The 20,056-nt window shown below is 32.0% G+C and overlaps 1 protein-coding gene across 1 annotated transcript in view; it reads left to right on the forward strand.

Annotated features, from left to right (window-relative positions):
- The window catches only part of LOC125065036 (slit homolog 1 protein), a 117,724-nt gene that overhangs the window by 29,507 nt on the left and 68,161 nt on the right, over positions 1 to 20,056 (forward strand). The window lies entirely within an intron of this gene.

The following is a 20,056-nucleotide window of genomic DNA, read 5'->3' on the forward strand; positions in this document are numbered from 1 at the left end:
CTTAGTCTAGTTAGTTGTGTAAAATTGATCGTGTTTTTTTATAGTTTTGTTGTATCAAATGAATCCGCTTTTATTTTTCATAAACTATCTCGGCTAAATGCTTGAACAGCGGTGTTTCACTGTTATTATTCTATTAAGCTATGAAAATAAATTCTGAGTGTTGCAAGTGGCAATTGGACGGGGCAACGAGGTGCAGTCATGCGGTAAGCCGAGTGCCGGGTGGATGGCTGTCAGGGTCCAATTTACCTTACCAAATATACTTGGTAAACGTATCTACAGTGTTAAATGATTCCTTACGTAAGTCAGTCATTGGAAACAGAAGTGTATCATTATAAATTTAGCTTTACGTAACAGATGGTAGATAGCAGCATACTACAACTATATAAAGTACGAATATGTTACATTTCAATCTATTTATAAATATACATTCTTACTAGTTATAATATAAATCTTTATTATCAAAATATACAGTTTACATAGGCATTTTTGACAGCAATATAATCTGTATTGCTGAGTCCATTCAACATTACCTACTTAAAAAAATAACAACAAAATATTTATAATAAAAAAAAAACCATGTTCGATTTCCAAAACGTTAATAATTCGGTTGGTTATTGTGTTAATAAAACGTGTCAGGCAGACATTCACGTGGAACCTACACTGTAACACGGCTGACGAAGTGCACACGTCTTGGTTATTCCAGTTAGCCAGTTATTCGACTTATCTCAAGCAATCTCTTGGCAAGACAACTTGATGCGATAAAGTTAAAATATTGTGTATTTTTAACATAAATTCGCGCCGTTATTGACACGTACAGAGAACGTCGTAAAGCGTGATTCCGCCTTAGAGTTTTACGAGAGCAACGTTATAAAACAGAGTGGATCTTGCATCATTTATTGTGGCTAGCGAATGTAAATTTGAAAAGTGGTAAGATTGGAAGTAGTATCGCTTTGTTTGTGTATACATTTTACTCGAATATTTTAGTATTGTTTTTTCTTTCTGTTTAGAAAATAATTAATTTTTTGACATGATGTTTTCCTTCACCACCGATCTTGAGTTAATTTCGAAAAAAAATAAATACAACCGGGTAGGAATCCGAAATATTTGGGTAATATTAACAAGGAGCTATTTTGGATTTTGATGAAAAAATCTATACTAATATTATAAATGCGAAAGTAACTCTGTCTGTTATCTCTTCACGCTTTAACTGCTGAATCGATTAAGATGAAATTCGGTATGAAGATTTTTTTGAGTCTCCGGGAAGGACACTTTTTTAATTCATCCCTCGAGGGAGTAACCGGGCACATTCGCTACGTATGTGTTTTATAAATTGTACGCAGATAAAGCCGCATGTTCAGCTAGTAATAAATAATGTTATAGCAATATAATACACTGTTTTACTTCAGATTAAAAAGTATGACTAATACGTTTGCTATGTTATATTCACAGCAAACTAGCTAAGCCTGCGGCTATACCCACGTGAAATTTATAAAACTCATATGTAGCGGATGTGTTCAGGTTTATTTTTAATAAATGTAATACACAGAATTAAATAAATCACTCCGACCTTTACAACCGCTTAAGCTGACTTAAGGTTGAAACTTTTTTCGTTAAATTTTCAAAGAGTAAAAGAGCCATTTGATAAGTAAGTCGTCCTCAACGAAATTGACACTGTAAGAAATATAAATGCTTATATAATTCACCGCTGATCATGGAATCATAGATGTCATATCACTTGTGTCAAAAATTATACTGGTTCACTCACATTTTACATTACATTAGCAGCCTGTAAATTTCCCCTGAGCTGCCTCCTCTCGTTTGGAGCATACTCCACCACGCTGCTCCAATTCGGGTTGGTGGAATACACATGTGGTGGAATTTCATTGAAATTAGACACATGCAGGTTTCCTCGCGATGTTTTCCTTCACCGCCGAGCACGAGATGACTTATAAACACAAATTAAGCACATGAAAATTCAGTGGTGCTTGCCTGGGTTTGAACCCGAAATCAACGGTTAAGATGCACGCGTTCTAACCTCTGGGCCATCTCGGCTCTCAACTCTCTCTCACAAACACAAACAGGCTGTTGCGTGGTTCAGACGCTCCCGCGCAAAGCCATTGCTATGTATAATGATAGTATTTTTTCTTTAATTTCTTGATGTTTCTACTCAATGAAATTTATTATTAGATAATATATATCAAAAGTTTGAGTTACTAACACTAACGTCAAAGTTTACGACACTTATGAACTTACGCAATATTTATATCTGAAGTGCTCGTCGGAATGCATTTATTATGAAACTCTGAACAACTTCAGTAGCTATTACATTTGAGAATCTTTGAGGTTCCACGTTTATAACGTCTAATAATATTATAGAGCCTGTGGTTTGCTTTGTGCTAAACTTATAGTAGAGCCGCGCTACTACTGGTTTGTAAATCACCAGCGTATAATTTGTTTATTATTACAACTTGTGATTTGACAAATTTTGTTTTATGTAATGTATATGTGGACCGAAAAATGGACCAACTGACGGTATTTGATCGCCATCACCCATCTTACATTGCCAATGCGCCACCAACATTGTACACTAAGTTTTTATGTCCCTTGTGTCTTTAGTTACACTGGCTTACTCACTCTTCAAACCGGAATACAATAATACCCGATGAGTGAGTAGGGCTAGACGGGCTAGCACAACGCCCTACCACAAAGTAAAATTTATTATATCTGTCTTGATCTCACTTATTGTATCAATGCATATCTTATTAAAGATATATATTTGAAATTTTAACAATACCATAGATACGTATATCCATATTCGTAGAACACACTGTATAAAGGATAGTACGAAGTTATGCATTTAAGACCCTATCCCTTAAATATCACCCAATTGACCCGTTTGGAATACAAATATTTTTAACAAAAAAATGCAATAAGTATCGTTAATGTATCTTATATATGCACTGAGTATTATTACTGGTTGTACATCAATTTTTATGTTTCATAGATTATTAATCTTCAATATAATATTTACTTAAGGAGTTCCTATATTTCCGCAACCTCCTTCGTATGATTAACTTTTGTTTTAAATATTTTGCTTTACTTTGGAAATATTGTTATTCCACAGAATAAAAGTTTCCTATAAGTTGACCTCATTTATAAACCATTAGTAAGGAATCATTACTTTAGACGTAGAATAGTGTAATTACATGCCCAAGGGTCATAATAACATAGCTCCCGAGTTGGTTGCGCATTGGCGATGTATAGAGAGCTGAATATTTATTTCAGCACCAATTGGGTGATGGTTACCAGATGACTTATTCGACTGTTCGCCTTATGTTATAAAAAATAAATAAAAAACGCAGTTATAAATTATATTATTACAATAACAGATTCCCCAAATGTATTAATGAAATTCACACATGCGATGTACACGACAAACCCAATATTAATATTGTAATATTTCTTTAATTTTAGTATCGTTTGGCATAAATTAAAATATAACAATCCAATGTTCTCGGCTCGAGCCGAGATGGCTCGATGGTTAGAACGCGTGCATCTTAACCGATGATTTCGGGTTCAAACACAGGCAAGCATCACTGAATTTCCATGTGCTAAATTTGTGTTTATAATTCATCTCGTGCTCGGTGGTGAAGGAAAACATCGTGAGGAAACCTGCATGTGTCTAATTGCAATGAAATTCTGCCACATGTGTATTCTATTAACCCGCATTGGAGCAGCGTGGTGGAATATGCACCAAACCTTTTCAAAGGAAGAGGAGGCCTTAGCTCAGCAGTGGGAAATTTACAGGCTGTTAATGTAATGTAATCCAATGTTTGATTAAAAAGCAATAGAATAAATTTATTCCACTTTTTGTTTGTTTGCGGTAATTTGAATGGTATTGGAGTGTTCTATCTAAACGCGTTGTTAAAATTCTATAGCGACGTTTGACACAACACGTGACGAATCCCATAGCCCATTCGTTTATTTTAATGGGGTCAGAAGAAATTCTATTTTGTTCGTATATATATATATACGAGTATATATACAGTGTACATATACCTATATAGTGTCTACTTGAAGTAGAATACATTGTACGAGTACGATGAATTTTGTATTCTACTCCGATAGGAACTTGCTATTGTCGTCCGAACGGTTACATAGCTCTCTCGAGACATGTGAATCCTACATTGCTCGGAGGCAAAATCTGTTAGATGACAAAATATCTGCAGGAATATTAACCATAAAAATATTTTCTAAGATCGCACCGACCAACTTTATTTTTATATTGAAAGTAAGCAAAAGTAATACGTACGAAAGTAGCTAGAAAATTTTAAAAATTGCAATACAGCTATATCAACGAACCAATTTACAGAACATAATTGTATAACGTACAGATACATCTATAAAATCAAATATTATTTCAGTATGATCTTGTGAGCACTCTTGCTTCGTTATTTTATAGGATCAAAAATGTGAAACTACCACCGGTTCGGAATGTAGATTTAACCGAGAAGAAGCAATAAAGAGCTCAGCAGTTCGAATTTCTCTATAATTAAATATATAGTCAATAATATACATTCAGATTATAAAACGAAAGGCTGACGGAGCAAGTAACAAAAGCGAATAAAAAAATCAAAAGTGAATGCTAATTCTCGATAGTATGTAGTAATAAAAAATATATATTTTATCAACAATAATTTATATGGCAACATTTTTAACGTATTGACAAAAACACGGGTCGTTTCGTTACTTTTTAAATTTCAGGAACTGTATATACTATGTTTCAGACACGTTTCACCTGTTTTATACAGTTCAAATACAAACTTTGCCGGTGTGCTGTGTGTGCTTAAGGCTAAAATAAGGTTATAGTTCGAGCTTCTAGAAAGTTTGCTTTCTTGTGGCAGTCAGCTTGTAAATAATGTTACCGCTAGAAATAGTTTTAATAGCTACTCTTTATAGACTACGAATTTTATAACAACTCTGAAATATTTAAAAAAAAAAACATAGGGCGAAAGCAGTGCCAAATGTATGTTTATAATATATTAATTTTTGACTGATAAACCTCGTTTATCAGCCTTAGTTCTCAAGGGACACGACTGGGTAGGAGATATTATAGAGCAGAATAAGTGTATTTTTATAACATACATTTTCTCTCGATTGTCGCTCTCTTTTTCTTTCACTGAGAAGGAGCCAGTGCAGGAAATACCGACGTTGCATACTGGCTTTATGAGATACGAGAGCTTACAACTAAAGGCTGTTACACATAATTGCTCGCCAGAAAAACCTGTATTTTTACTCAGAATCTCGAGATCTGCAAATCTTAAATTCTATCCAATAGACTTACGAAATATTCATTCAAATTATTACAAATCCATCAAATATAAAAAATACAATTGCACGCAATTTTTCTTGTGAATAATTTTACTACGGTTGACCTTTTTAAATGTCAGAAAATCTTATATGATATTGGAAATTGATATATTTACCGATAATGGATTTTTAGCGACTGTAATCGAATGTACGCCTCCATACTCATATTGCGTATTATGCAGAACCCTTAATACTAATCAGGTCGTTCATTAAAATATTGTTAGACTAAGTGATGTGAAAAATAATTATGAAAAACTTTTGAAATAATGAAACACGTGCATCGACAGCCATCAGTTCATCCCCTGATTAATATTACCATACAAATGGAAATTCGAAATGAAATTATCTTCGCCCGTTGTATTATTTGGTTGATAATAAAGTTGCTCCTCGCATACCAGAGGTCGTAACGATATAATCAGAATGGCGCTGACGGCGAGATCACTTATAAAGTACGTTCCTTTCCACCAATTCCACGAAATATCCGAAAAACCATTATTTCAGCTGATTTGGAAGACGTTTAAATGTTTTATATATTTATGTAAATTTTAGACTGCAGTAAGAAAGCTTTAGCTTATTAATTAAGTCTTATTTTAATTTATACCTTAGTTATAAATTGGATCTAAAAGCCTACAATAATCTTCTACCATTCGTTCTAATTTTTCTTCGACTTCAAATCAACGAAAACCCCCAAAAATGATGACAAACTATTATGTATATTGTGTATGTTAACTTTGCGTTTGTCTACTCGTTTAATCTTAATATATGTAGAGTTTCTGAATTGGTTCCAAAAGATAATAATTTTCAGTGGAAAAATATTCCAACCAACAGAAACACTAATAAAATTTATTAAGATATAAAAGCAAAAATAATAAAAAATGCCATGAAATATCTTTAAAATAATATACATAGCGTTATGCAGCTAGGTTATTGTAAAAATAAATATACAAAATTCACTATAAAATAGTTTTCGATTTAATTTTTTTTTTTTATTACTGTGCGTTGGATAATTTCTGCATAATACGGTCCAAATAGCCTAATAAATATTTCAGACACTTATGTAGGGAATATGACAGACTAGTCGTTATGTCAGTTGATCAATATCTTAACTTTTGATATTTCGACCAATCAGTGAATGCCACGTCATGAATATTCATGTGTCAAACTATCCGTGTGCCAAATGTCACTGAACTGTACAACAATATTTAGTTATAAAAAAAATCTGTTTCAAATTTGATTCCAATTCTATTTGTTAATATTCAGTTTTTCTATTATCATAACTTATCGAACTTTATAAAGTGTTTACAGTTATATAATAAAATGACATATATAATATCAAGTGACATATAACAGTAAAATAAAATGGTAAGTAAGGACAATATTAAAAATACCAGTTTATATTAAATAGTATACTACTCAGCTTACACACTTCGGTAAATGCTCGACTGAAGTTACGTGATGTTATCTGTGACCCGACTTTTTGGGCTGTGAGTGTATAGAGAGGGAAATTGTTAGGGCATCAAATGACATCTAAACCTTTGTAGCTTTAAAAATATCTACGGAACAGCCGGATTTATAGGTCGACCATTTTCGTAGCAGTTTATTTTTAAACATGTTTGTAAGGATAAACAAAACTTGTGGGTCGCACGCGAAACTTCTCGTTTATTCAACAGAATATAACAGAATTGTAAAAATACAAATTTCTAACCCTATGACAGGTTTTTCTTTTAATTTTATTGTATACTGACGTCTGTTCGCACGATTTACATTTGTTTTTTTTTTTATACAGCCATAGCGCCGCTCTCAACGTGGCCAGTAACTTTTTTCTAAAATTAATTCTTTGTTAAATCATAACAATTTAATAAATTTTAATCAAGAATCCTCTTTATTTTTCTGCACACCTACGGCTGCAGCTCTTCAAATGAGACTATTATTTTTTTTTTTGTGTGCAACTATCCCATAATCACTGGGACGAAAGTCAGCTTACGCTATTAATGTATAAGATTTTGTATTTAATTTGTAGCACATTTTGTATACGAGTGAGAAAATTTTCATAATTACTGATAATACATATTAGTAATATTAAAATTATAACGTATCAGTTGATTGGTAAATTGGCGAATAAAAATTATTAAATATTATATGCCTTTTTTTTTAATTTACCATTGTGGCCGTAAAGTCCCAAAAATATTGTCATAATTCTAATTCACTCCTTTCGCTTCAACGATTTCAGTTACATTATCTCTCTCCTTAAAAATCATTATGGTTCAATAATGATTCAAGAAAGCTTAAACATGAAATTATGAGATACTAATATATAAACTAATAAATAAACGATTCAGAAATCGTTATAAGTACGCGTTTTTCAATTTACTGTAGAACAGTCTTTACAAAGATATTAAGAAAAAAATCAGGTCCGGTATATCTCAAAGAACATGAAAAGACTTCTATCATATTATTCAAATAGAAGACGAATTGGCAGCTAATAAAATGGTGTCGTAATTCAGTGAATAGACCGCGCTCTTCCATGAACGGTGAGTTTCGTGTCGCTATTCATGAGAAATATTGCTTGAACGCTTGTTGGGTAGTCGGAGTTTCTTCGACAAAAGCACTTGACAGTTGAGCTTTGACCTCCGCACGAGACGGCCGTGTTAAAGGTTAGTGCTACTGCTCGAATTGATATCAGGCTTAATCCACTCGATGCTTAAATTTATTTTACTGATTACGAATATACATAAAGAGACTTTTGAATAAAGTTACGAGCCCTCTTTATTTAACTGTTGTTTTAATAAGTGCGATTATTTATACAGTTTACGGGCCATTTATGTAGTTTATGTTTTAATTTAAAATAATTATGCATTGAATTCATGCTATAATTTTTAACGATTAAGTTTTATGTTCAAAGTTTTAAATGTGCTTTTTTCTTATCATTGAAAATAAAAAGTATATTTATCAAAATATTTTAATAGTGGCAGGTAAAGCAGGGGTTAACCAGTTTTGTTGGCACAGATAAGAAAATTTACTAGACATTATTGTAATACTTGCGTGACTATAATCAAAAGAACGAAGTCCCCTGTTTTAATTTATAAAAGTCAAAAGAGTTGACACGTACGACTTTGTAATATGCTTTAAAATATACTTTGGAACTTACATAACTGTTAACAACGAGTTTGCGATACAAAATAACTAATGGAGACATTTTGTGTCTTGTTTAAATGGGACATTGAAAACTATTAAATACGTATGGAAAATGTTGGAAACAATGAGTAAGTTTGTTCGATAACTTTATGCAGAGCGAGGCGGTTCGCTTAGGTCGTGCTTTGCTAGTGAGAGATTTACAAACACGATTGCAAAACTTTCTTTGATTGCTTGCAGTTTTTGTTATGGAAGACAGTGTAAGGAGGACTTCCGAGTTTCTAATTCATTATTTCTTTTTTCTTTGATTTGCAGTTGGGTTCTGCCTTATTGTTACAACTTTAACTGAATAATTTAAATTAAGTAGTGCTTATTATTCTTTAAGAATCACTTCGTATTTCATCGATGAAATGTTGATATACGGTGATTCGTGTATCTTATATTACTACTAATGACTCATTTCACATTCCAACATTTCACGCTCTTACAGAATACCTCGACTGAACTATTATTTTGTTTGTATATTGTAGCTATACAGCAAATATGTCATTTTGATATGTTTGACTCAGTTTTCAGTTAATTTATTATACGCATGCTTAGTTGTTGTTGTTGTATGTCTTGTAAAGTTATACATTTGGTTATTTTACTTTTATTGTATATTCTGCCAATGCAATTTTGAGATTTCTCCCATATTTGTCGTCGACGTTATTCGTAAAATAAAAAAGATTTCGGCATAATTTACGGCGAGTCATATATCAAAACAAAAACCAAAAAAGCTATCATCGATCCGGAAAAGAAACTATTTTGATCTGAGAAGAATCGCCCGAGGAATTATTTTTTAAATTATTTATTATATAATAAACCAAAACTCTCTTGATATGCTTGTCCTTTCGTTTTGCGCTACCAAACGAATAGCAACATGTAATAAAAGTGTTTATCTTTGGTAGTTTTGAAATAGTATTTCAAATTCAAATTAAGTTTTTTTCTTGGGTAATACGAGATCACAAAGCGTAACGATAACGAGGAGTAAGTGTCGTTACGTCGAAGAAGGGAATGCGCTCCTGTAATTGGGTCTTGTAGTTGCTCGTCCTCTTCGCCGCCTTGTTTCTGTAGATTTCATCGTTTCTTTCGCTTTTTCATGCGGCAACTTTGATAACTAATCTGATTATATTCGATGTAATTCTTCGTTTATCTCTTAATAGAGATTATTTTTAAGCAGTATTCACCAACCAGAATAGGAAAATCGTGCTGGAATTAGGTCAATACTTTCTCCACAAGATCTATAATCTTGTAACTCGAAACCAATGTGTTGTTCAAGGGACTTAATTTATGTAAGTACTTTGAGCAGCAGCAGTGGTTGCGGGTTCTAATTTTACCATTTTTTATAATATAATATATAAAAAGGAACACGAATATTAGCGTAATGATTACTTGAAATACATTAAGTGCTATGTCAATCTAAACATAACGGGCTTATCTCGATCACACCTAACAATACCCCCTAGGGCATTCTACATCCTACTCAAGCATAGCAGAGTAATTTGTTCCCATTGTGTCGTTTCCAAGTAAAAAGCCATATTATAAAAAAATATATCGAGTAGAAGTCACGGCAAGAAATCGCTATAATATTGAATAATGATGTGGTGTGGTAAACCCACCCTAATTCAAACCACTCTGGTTTTCGACCTTTTTGAATTATACGTGGGCGATGTTTCAGATGTCTGTTATTGTTTAATTACTTTTTGCGACTCCACTTTAAATGTTACTAACATTCTTACCATCATTCTACGCGTTCATTATTTATACAGTACCTATTTTTAATGTTTATTTGTATATATTTAACTACTTAGTGTTAATAATTCTTATGTTAATAAATACTATTCTATTCATAATTTATTTTCAAAGGTTAGGTTACCGATCAAATATCACGAAAGACGCTATATTTATCACATTAAAATAGTTTTAAACGCTTACTTGCCTTGTGATTTATACCATGGAGTGTAGAAAATGAAAAATTTCCATTTCAAATGAAGCTTTGTCGTTAGTTGCGGACGGTCGGCCGTGGTAAAAGCTTTGCGCTGTCGCCCTGTCTAATCTTGTGGATTGTTTATCGTGATGTCGGTTGAAACAAGAGATAACTTGATCAACGGGAGCGAACAATTTACTCTACTTCGTACGACTTTGTTCGCTTATATTGTTATCGGATAGCAATCGCTTAAGCAAACATTGTTCAAACGGTCCAGAGATCATCAGTTGTGAGCGAAGTCGTTTTCAAATTGTTCAGTCGATTGGCATACTTTTAACTTTCAATGGCAAAAAAACAATGGAACGTCTATCGATGCAAATATAATATGACCAGTTTGAATAAAAATAATATCGATGTTATTTCAAATCCTAAAATTTATTCTTTTATTTATTTATTTATTTAATCCTAAAATTATTATACAAGTATGTATTTTGTATGAATATGGATATTACTAAGTTATTACTGTTCTTTGTTATTAATATGGGTCTATTAAATAATATGCTAGTAGTATTAGTATATAAAGTAACAGCCTGTACATGTCCCATAGTTGAGCTAAGGCCTCGTCTCCCTTTGAAGAAGAAGGTTCAGACGTAATTTCACCACGCTGGACCAATCCAACCAATCCAAAGCTTATAACGCCAAGTTTTCCACTTCGTGAAGTCAATAAACCCTTCTTGGGGCAAGGTATCCGGTTCTATAATAAAATACCGCATACATTTTTAACTCTGCCGTTTCATAAATTCGAATAATTTGTTAAAAAAAAAACATTAGATTAGATTATAGATGATAAAAAAGCGTGGAGTTAATGTTTGTCGAGTTCCAGGCAGGATTTATTACATACATATATAATGATATTTAACTAATATAACTGTATGTTTAGATGTTGAAAAAGAGTAACTACTGAGTTTCTTGCCGGTTCATCTCGGTAGAGTCTACATTCCGAACCGGTGGTAGCTTCACTTAAAATAGTTTGTTAAATGACGATTCAAAAGTGCTTGTAAAAGCCTACTTGAATAAAGTATATTTTGATTTGATTTGATTTGAATCAGCTTGTTTCTGGGTGGTTGGCTATCCAGCCTATCCAGGCACGTTGCAGTCTTTCGTTGAAATTAGACACATACAACCTGTATGTACCTGTACCTCACGATGTTCTCCTTCTACTACAAATAAAGCATTATATAAGGTTATTAATATATATAATACTTATACCACTAATATATAATTATCATTTTATAAACGACAATGAATGTTTTATATTTATGTCCCTTATGCGTTCCTACCGTTTAACTGATGGTGATGAAACTTTGTTATACAGATCTGTGTCTGAAGAGGAAGAAGTCTGTGTGTTTGTCATGCTATGTAAATGTTTTTTGTCGACCCTTGTTCTATCCTTGCGAGGCCGGGACGGTTAGCCAGTAGTAACATAATTTTAATAAGAAGAAAATAGCCTGTCTCAGCTTTGTAATGCGTTGACGAGCATCGTGTAACTTTGTATGATTTAATCAATGTGTTCGTTCTGATTCTTACTTTTAATTATCCCGAGTCTTATTAATTAATTAGATTATTACTAGCACGTATTACCACTTGACCTTCCTTATCTTCTATATGTAAAAGCGAAATACCACGCACTGATTAATTACGAAATCTCAGAAAGTGAAACTCGATATTTGGCAGGTAGGTTATAGAATGTAGACAATCTAAGAATTTTAGGAAACTCCACCCTTAAGCGGGTCAAATGGGGGTTGGAAGTTTTTGTTTTATAAATTTCGCGCCGGTAAAGCCATAGGTTCAACTAGTATAAGTTTGTTGAGATTTTTAACCTATTTTTTATAACTTTTCGTAGACGGACGAGCAAATGGGCACACAATAACAAGTGATTATATCTGCTCAAAGACAATGAAGTTGTAAGATTTTTTATCAAACCGTGGGAACAAAGATGTTATATATCTTTTACTTGTAATGACACTAGCTTAAGCACTCTTTAGTTCCGAACACAACGATACTTACTTACTTACTTATTACTGTTTGGCGTTCAACATCAACAACCGTTAACTGAATTGCAACTGTCATGTTTCCTCACGATGTTTTTCGTTCCCCTCTAAGCATAAAACTCACGTGTTTTAATCTCTAGATCTTTCAGCTCTTTATATCTGTATCAAGTAGGAATATCTGTATTGATTCACGCATCTTATCGGTGGGGGGAGGTAAATTGATTACGATGTCAGACTCGTCACAGAATTTTCTATTACATTTATATGTATATATGTATATAAGAATACAGTGTGAAAGAAAAGCCTAAATATACACTTGAATATTGGGAAGTTGTTTTAGAAATTTGAGCAGAGTGTTTATCTTGGACCTTTGTTGTAAATATTATGTACTTTGTATACTTAAAAAGCTTTTAAGTGATATCCTTATTCTGTATATCTATATGCAAATTTAAATCCTTAATCTTCTATGGACCTATATATATTTTTTGATATCCTCTTTTACGATTAACGACTAAGTTTTAATAGTATTTTGAATAGTTAATTAAGGATTATTATTATTAGTATTTAAGAAGAAATTTTCTTGGTGGTAGGACTTTGGCTAACCCGTCTGGGTTCTCACTCATCACATATTCTGCCGCCAAGCAGCATTACTTGATACTGTTGTATTTCGGTTTAAAGGGCGAGTGAGCCAGTGTAACTACAGACACAAGGGACATAACATCTTAGTTCCCAAGGTTGGTGACGCATTGGCGAAGTAAGGGATGGTTAATATTTTTAACAGCGCCAATGTTATGCGCCTAATTATAGTTTACGAAAAAGTTATATAATTTTTGGAACGAGGTTTTTTATGAGGCTTAAAATAAAGTGAACTGGTAGAAATCGTCACGTAAGGAAAAAGATCCCTCCAGACGACTTTTCTCTCTTTCTCTTTCTATTTGTCTCTTTCATGACTCATAACATTAATTAAACTTATTTTTTGTTATTGTTTTAATTCATATGAGATTTTTTACTAACAAATTTATTTCTTTTTATAGGTGATTTATTTAATCTCAAAAGTTATTAATTTATTCCATCGTGTATATGACATACACGATGGAATAAATTACATTACATGAATACATAATATATAACGAAAATCTGTTTTTGGATAGAAATATCTAATGGGTTCAAATGGCTTGCGGCAAAACCGACTCGCGCGTCGTGATACTTAGCGGCATGGCGGTGTCCTATGTCTTAGTTCCACCTCTACGCCGCCGTTCTAAACGTTCGAGATTATTTTATTGCAATATAATTTAAAAAAAAATTTACTATTGTTTAATGAAACGTTTTTATTTATATCCGTATATATTATTATATAAAATTATTTCAATACCCGATCGTCTCATCTACGGGAGTCTCGTAGCGATATTTTAACTATCAAGCATCCTATATAATATACCATGTAAAAACATGATATGACATGTTCATGGATAAACTATTGGCGTTTGGTGATAGGTTAATTGATGAATGGGTACTCTATAGATAGAGCTGCATGAAGTTCTATGACCGGTAAATTAAATTTTAGTGTTAAAAGTCGCGCTACAAAAAGTTGAAAGATAGCAATGAGTACCAAACATTTAAAGGGATCATATCTTAACTAGGTACAAATACATATTATTTTCACAATTGAGCTGTAAATTTTTGTAATCAGACGTTCAAGTGTCACAATCGTTATTCATCGAGAGATCCTCGACATATTTCTAAAATATTACTGTAGAACATCATCATGAAGCTGACACAATCGGTAATGTTTTGTCGAGCTTTTTCCGATAAGTAACCTAAGTGAAGTTGGAACATATAATAACAACACTTAATCCACGATAAACTTTCCATTACCGTTCGGAACAAATATTTGTACAATCTTGTAGATATCGCCCATGTCTATAGTATGTTGACCTGAACATCGCAAAGAGAAGGTTGTTTGATCTGAATGTAGTCACAAATACTGCAATAATATTTACGTTTAAATGTTTCATTTTGAATTCAATATTTAACAAGTTCTGTGGAGCGAGACAGTAATAAATCTTGTCAAGTAAATAAGTATAATTTAGTTGATAAATAACTGGAAAATACTGGAAAGAAAAACGAAGCATAAGATGTTTGTCACTTCGAAGTAAGTTTAAATTGTAATATAAAAGAAACTAAAATAACCTTTTGTTGAACAAAGTCCTTTTCAGTTAAAGATTACGCGATAATTCCATCGCTGCTCCATGGTGGGGGATTTACATGTGCTACAGTTTCTCCGCAACACGCAAGTTTCATGGTTTGATATATTAAAAGCAGAAATTGAACGCATTAAAATTTTCAACTCGCTTACTTTGGTTAAGATATAAATAAATAAATATAAATATATAAATATTGGACAACATCACATACATTACTCTGATACCAATGTAAGTAGCTAAAGCTCTTGTGTTATGGAAAATCAGAAGTAACGACGGTACCACATACGCCCAGACCCAAGACAACATAGAAAATTAATGAACTTTTTCTACGTTGACTCGGCCGGGAATTGAACCCGGGACCTCATAGTAGCGTTACCCATGAAAACCGGTGTACACACTACCCGACCATGGAGGTCGTCGTTATATGAGTTCTATCCACCGAACTATATTGGCTATATTAGATACCTGTAATACATTTGAAAATATAACAAATAAAAATCAAAGTTTGCTTACAAAATATAGAAGTATTACACTTACTCGTAAATAGTAAAAGTAAACTCTTTATAATATATAGTCAATATATAAATTAAAGATGTTCTTCATTTGTTGTACATACCAAAATTAAATGAGTTGACACGCGAAGTTTTTATTTTTATTTTATCTAAAATTATCCTTTAGTACTGTTAAATTAATTGTGCGTTGATTCTACTACCAGTTTACTAGAAAACAATACAATATATACGAAACTCATACGACCTAAAAACAATAAAGATTGTTTTTTTTTTTTGTGTACAAGCTTAATACTAAAATTCACGTCTGTTTTTTTCCTATGATTATATATGACGATCATGTTTCGTCTAAGCTTTTAGGTATCTTTGGTCTGTTAGGTAACTTGGGTCCGGTAAAAAGTTATGCTAATACCGCATTACATAAACCAAAGTTCTGAATAAAGTATTCGTATATTTTATTATTGAAATTTCTTACTTTATATCATAAATATTACCCATATATATATTTAACATAACTGAATAAAAAAAACTCATCTTAATTATGGATTTAATCAGTATTACCTACATATATATTATCTCTGTAACACCAATAAAAATCGTCAATAGCGCATTGGTTTACGGGGCGCCTATAGATGTAAAAAGTCATAGGATCTATCATGATCCCTTGGGCTATAGGTAAAAAGGAATAACATAATAATAGGACAACATAGCAAACTATTGAACTTTTTCTTCCGGGACCTCGGAGTGCCGTACTCATGAAAATGAGTGTACACACTACTCGACCACAGTCGTCGTTGTTATTGGGACAAGTTTACCTAATTCCAAAAACATATATAATATGTTTTATAAATTTGTCTTCCCTAATGTGCTAAAATTAAACTTAGTGGTGTAATAGGGCTTGCACCAGACTTTACAGAATCTTTTCGAATTGTACCTTTACAGTACATATGAAACAAAAGTTTATATATATATATATATATATATAATATAAATGTAACTTGTAGAGGCTTCAAATTTGAATGAAACTTGTTAATATGTGTAATATATATATATAACAGTACATTTATAATAAACCAATCGGAGTATTGCATTTTATATCTATAAATTCTTGGTACTTCATTGATAGAATACTATAAGAATTTTATTTTTATTTTTGTTTGGACTATAAGAATTTTCAACAAAGTCATTCCCTTGTCTGAATAAACGTAGAGAGTGTTAAACTTCTTTAAATACATACAATATCTTTGTAAATTCCTTTAGTTCTATAAATAAAGAACGAGACGGGATTACTTTTCTGCACTAGCAGAAGATTGTTCATTAATTATGAAAATTAATTTCCTTGCGGTATGAGCTGAACTTCAACACATCCCAAGCTTAACTAACCGCGCTTACCCACATCATGTTTTGTTACGTAAAGATATTCATACGATATGAAGGGGTATGTAAAAATGCTGCTGGTGTATTTTATTTATATATGAAAAATGTGTTATGCGTTTAAATGAAAATAATTTTATTTTATATCTTTTTGTAATTTAAACTTCTTTGGTGGTTTAGTGCAAAGTTTAAATGAAAACTGTCAGCCACAAAAAGGTTACAATTCTATCAGGTGTACAGTGCACCTTTTTTATTTTTAACGAGTATTATTTAAAATATTTAAAGTTCCATTTTCAAAATCCTATTTTTATGTAAATTAACTCTGATTTACCTGACTTTAAATTATTAAAAAAATACAACAAATATTTTATTAGTTAAAAATAATTTTGTGTTATTAATTTAACCGTTTATCTTTTCGAAAGTGTATAAAATAAGGTATCCATTATTTGCAGAATGGCTTCTCTACTTTAGTTAAATATTTTCGTCTTTGTTGGTAGATTACCTTCACGTAAATTGATGAGCATGGGATGAAATCAGATGCCTGTACGGTATTTACTAGGGTGTGAATTTAGCCGGGGCCGCTTTAACGACCCTTCCTTGATACAGAGCTGAATAAGGATAAATTACTTTATGTATGGCCTGTGTACTGGGCGGACAAACACTAGCACGTTTAATTAAATTAATTTGATTTTGAAAATATAATTAAATTAACTTTTTTAAGGAATGTTTGAGTAATTTATTATTGTATTACAATTAATACTTAATTTGGTCGGTACAAATATATTAAAAAAGGTTTTAATATTTGATATTATTAAATCATTGTATTTGTAATTTTGTATAAAGTATTCTTTTCTTGAATTAATTGCCGTAACAAAAACAGCCTGTTGTTTGTCGTTCCCACGAGAACTCTTGTGGCATCGAGTCTGGGTGCATTATAAATTCATGTGTGAGCGGCGAAATTGCTTGCTGTCTAAATTTGGGACGAGTAAAAAGTGGGTAGACATCGGTTAATATTTAATAAGATATTTTACGGTCGCGGTCCGTCCGTCAATTAACAATGTGTTTACGTATATGAATACAGAATTTTATATATTGACATAGATATTTCTACCCTCGTTTTGTTGTATTATTTATTTATAATTTAAAAGAAAATATACGTAATTTTTTTTATTTCTCCTGTGGTAATTTGGAAATAATGACATGACATGTGACATTTACAGCCTGTAAATTTCCCACTGCAGGGCTAAGGCCTCCTCTCCATTTGAGGAGAAGGTTAGGAGCATTTTCCACCACGCTGCTCCAATGTTCGTTGGTGGACTCACATGTGGCACAATTTCGTTGAAATTAGAGACATGCAGCGATGTTCTCGCGATGTTTTCCTTCACCGCCGAGAACGAGATGAATTATAAACACAAATTAAGCACATGAAAATTCAGTGGTGCTTATCTGTGTTTCAAAACGCAATCATAGGTTATGATGTACCTGTTCTAACCACTAGGTAATCTCGGCTCTTATTTGGAAAGTCCGTTGTTACTGAGAAGACCGGCGTTAGCCAGACTCAAGTCTCGCTCGCAAAACCTGTAATTAATTTAGATATAGTGATTAAAGTAAATTAACACGTGTCTAAGTATTATTGTAGCGTTATGTATAACTGCGCTCCACTTTTGTAGTGTTAATATACGATCGATGAAGAAAACATCGTGAGGAAACCTGCATGTGTCGGATGATATCTGCCACATCAATCATCATGTATCAAATAACCCCCAAAAACAACACCATTATGTTACGAGCTTCAAAACCTCTTCCTCCTTCTCGATATACGAAAATAATCAAATCAAAATATATTCCGAGAAACAATTTAACTTAAAGTGTCACATTATCTGGGTCCTTTTAGGGTCTAATGTATTCATAAGTTTTACAAGAATTTTCACTTCGTTGCACCGAATAAAATGTATAAGCCTTAAGCTCCGTTCTTTTGTTTTCATTTCTTTTTATTATTTTCTAAATGGTATAAAAGTGTTTTGTTTCATAAGTATTTTCTCTTAAGTTAAAGTAGTCTATTCAAACTAGGTAAAGAAATTGTTCTATATACTTTAAGAAGTAAAAAATATTTATTTTTTATCGTAGTAATTTTATAAATAGATTCGTTTCCTATTGTTGTAGACTTACTTCTTTAAATATTGTCACTATATTGAATGAATATAAATAAAATTAGCATAAACCATGGGAATAGTAATTTCTCTCATCATTAGTATTCGAAATCTGTATGCAAATTAGTTCCACAGATTAGGTGTGAATGCGACCAAATGCAAACACATACAAAGTTATGAAATTGTTATTTTAATAGGAATTATCAGAACTCATCAAAAAGTAGCATTTATCAGAAATGTATTCATGTAAACACTCGTTTTTATAAAGTTAAGCAAATATTAAATTACAAGCATATATATGTACTATACTTTCAGTTACTGATATACTAAATTCAATTAATGTAAAATCGAAAGAAGTATTAATTCACGAGTACAATTACCGATTACTGGCAATAATTGTCAACTAGAACTATGAGATTGGTTCTTTTTGGATCGTAGATGTTTGTTTTTAATACACTATTATTATATTCATTCGTAGAAATATTCGTCTTCATTGGTTTCAAATTCAAATATCTTTATTCAACATAGAAGTACTACAGTTTCTTGTTGATTGTTAAAATTCTATCACCGGCTTAGAAATAAACACCTCAGACTTGACAAGAACTAATGAAAGATACTCAGCGGGTTTTTTTGCCAGAAATTTTATTTTAACAATGATTAATTTGATTTATATCTGTTACGGCCTGGAGGCTATCATTTCATTCCTAAGGGATGCAATCATCGATTCATAAAAATGTTTTTAAGTGGTTTCTAGAATCTTACAATAGAAAAATTTTGAACGTTTTTTGGGATCTTGTTGTAAAAGCGTAATTATTGCTCCATAAAATAATTACTAACCCTGTGTAGTCGGGTAACATGAGTAACAAGTTTATGTTTGTACTTTGTATCCGTTTCTATAATTAAATTCTGCAGACATTTAAAACTTTGCCGTTTCATAAATTCAAATCATTTGTAAAAAATACATTGGTAAAGAAGGCATATTGTTCGACACAAGATTATATAGATGATAAAAATGCGTGGAGTTAATGCTTGTTGACTTCCAGGCAGGAGACATAACATACATATATAATTGTATTTAACATGGCTGTATTTTTAGATGTTGGAAAAGAGTTTCTTTGCCGGTTGTTCTCGGTAGAATCTACTTTTCGAACCGGTGGAAGCTTTACTTAAAATAGTTTGTTAAATGACGATTCTAAAGTGCTTGTAAAAGCCTACTTGAATAAAGTATATTTTTATTTGATTGTGCAAATCACAATTACTATAAAATGCATTGATTATATTATATTATTATTATGTACTA

Source organism: Vanessa atalanta, chromosome 6 (assembly GCF_905147765.1).
Source record: "Vanessa atalanta chromosome 6, ilVanAtal1.2, whole genome shotgun sequence".
NCBI classification, from domain to species: Eukaryota; Metazoa; Arthropoda; class Insecta; order Lepidoptera; family Nymphalidae; genus Vanessa; species Vanessa atalanta.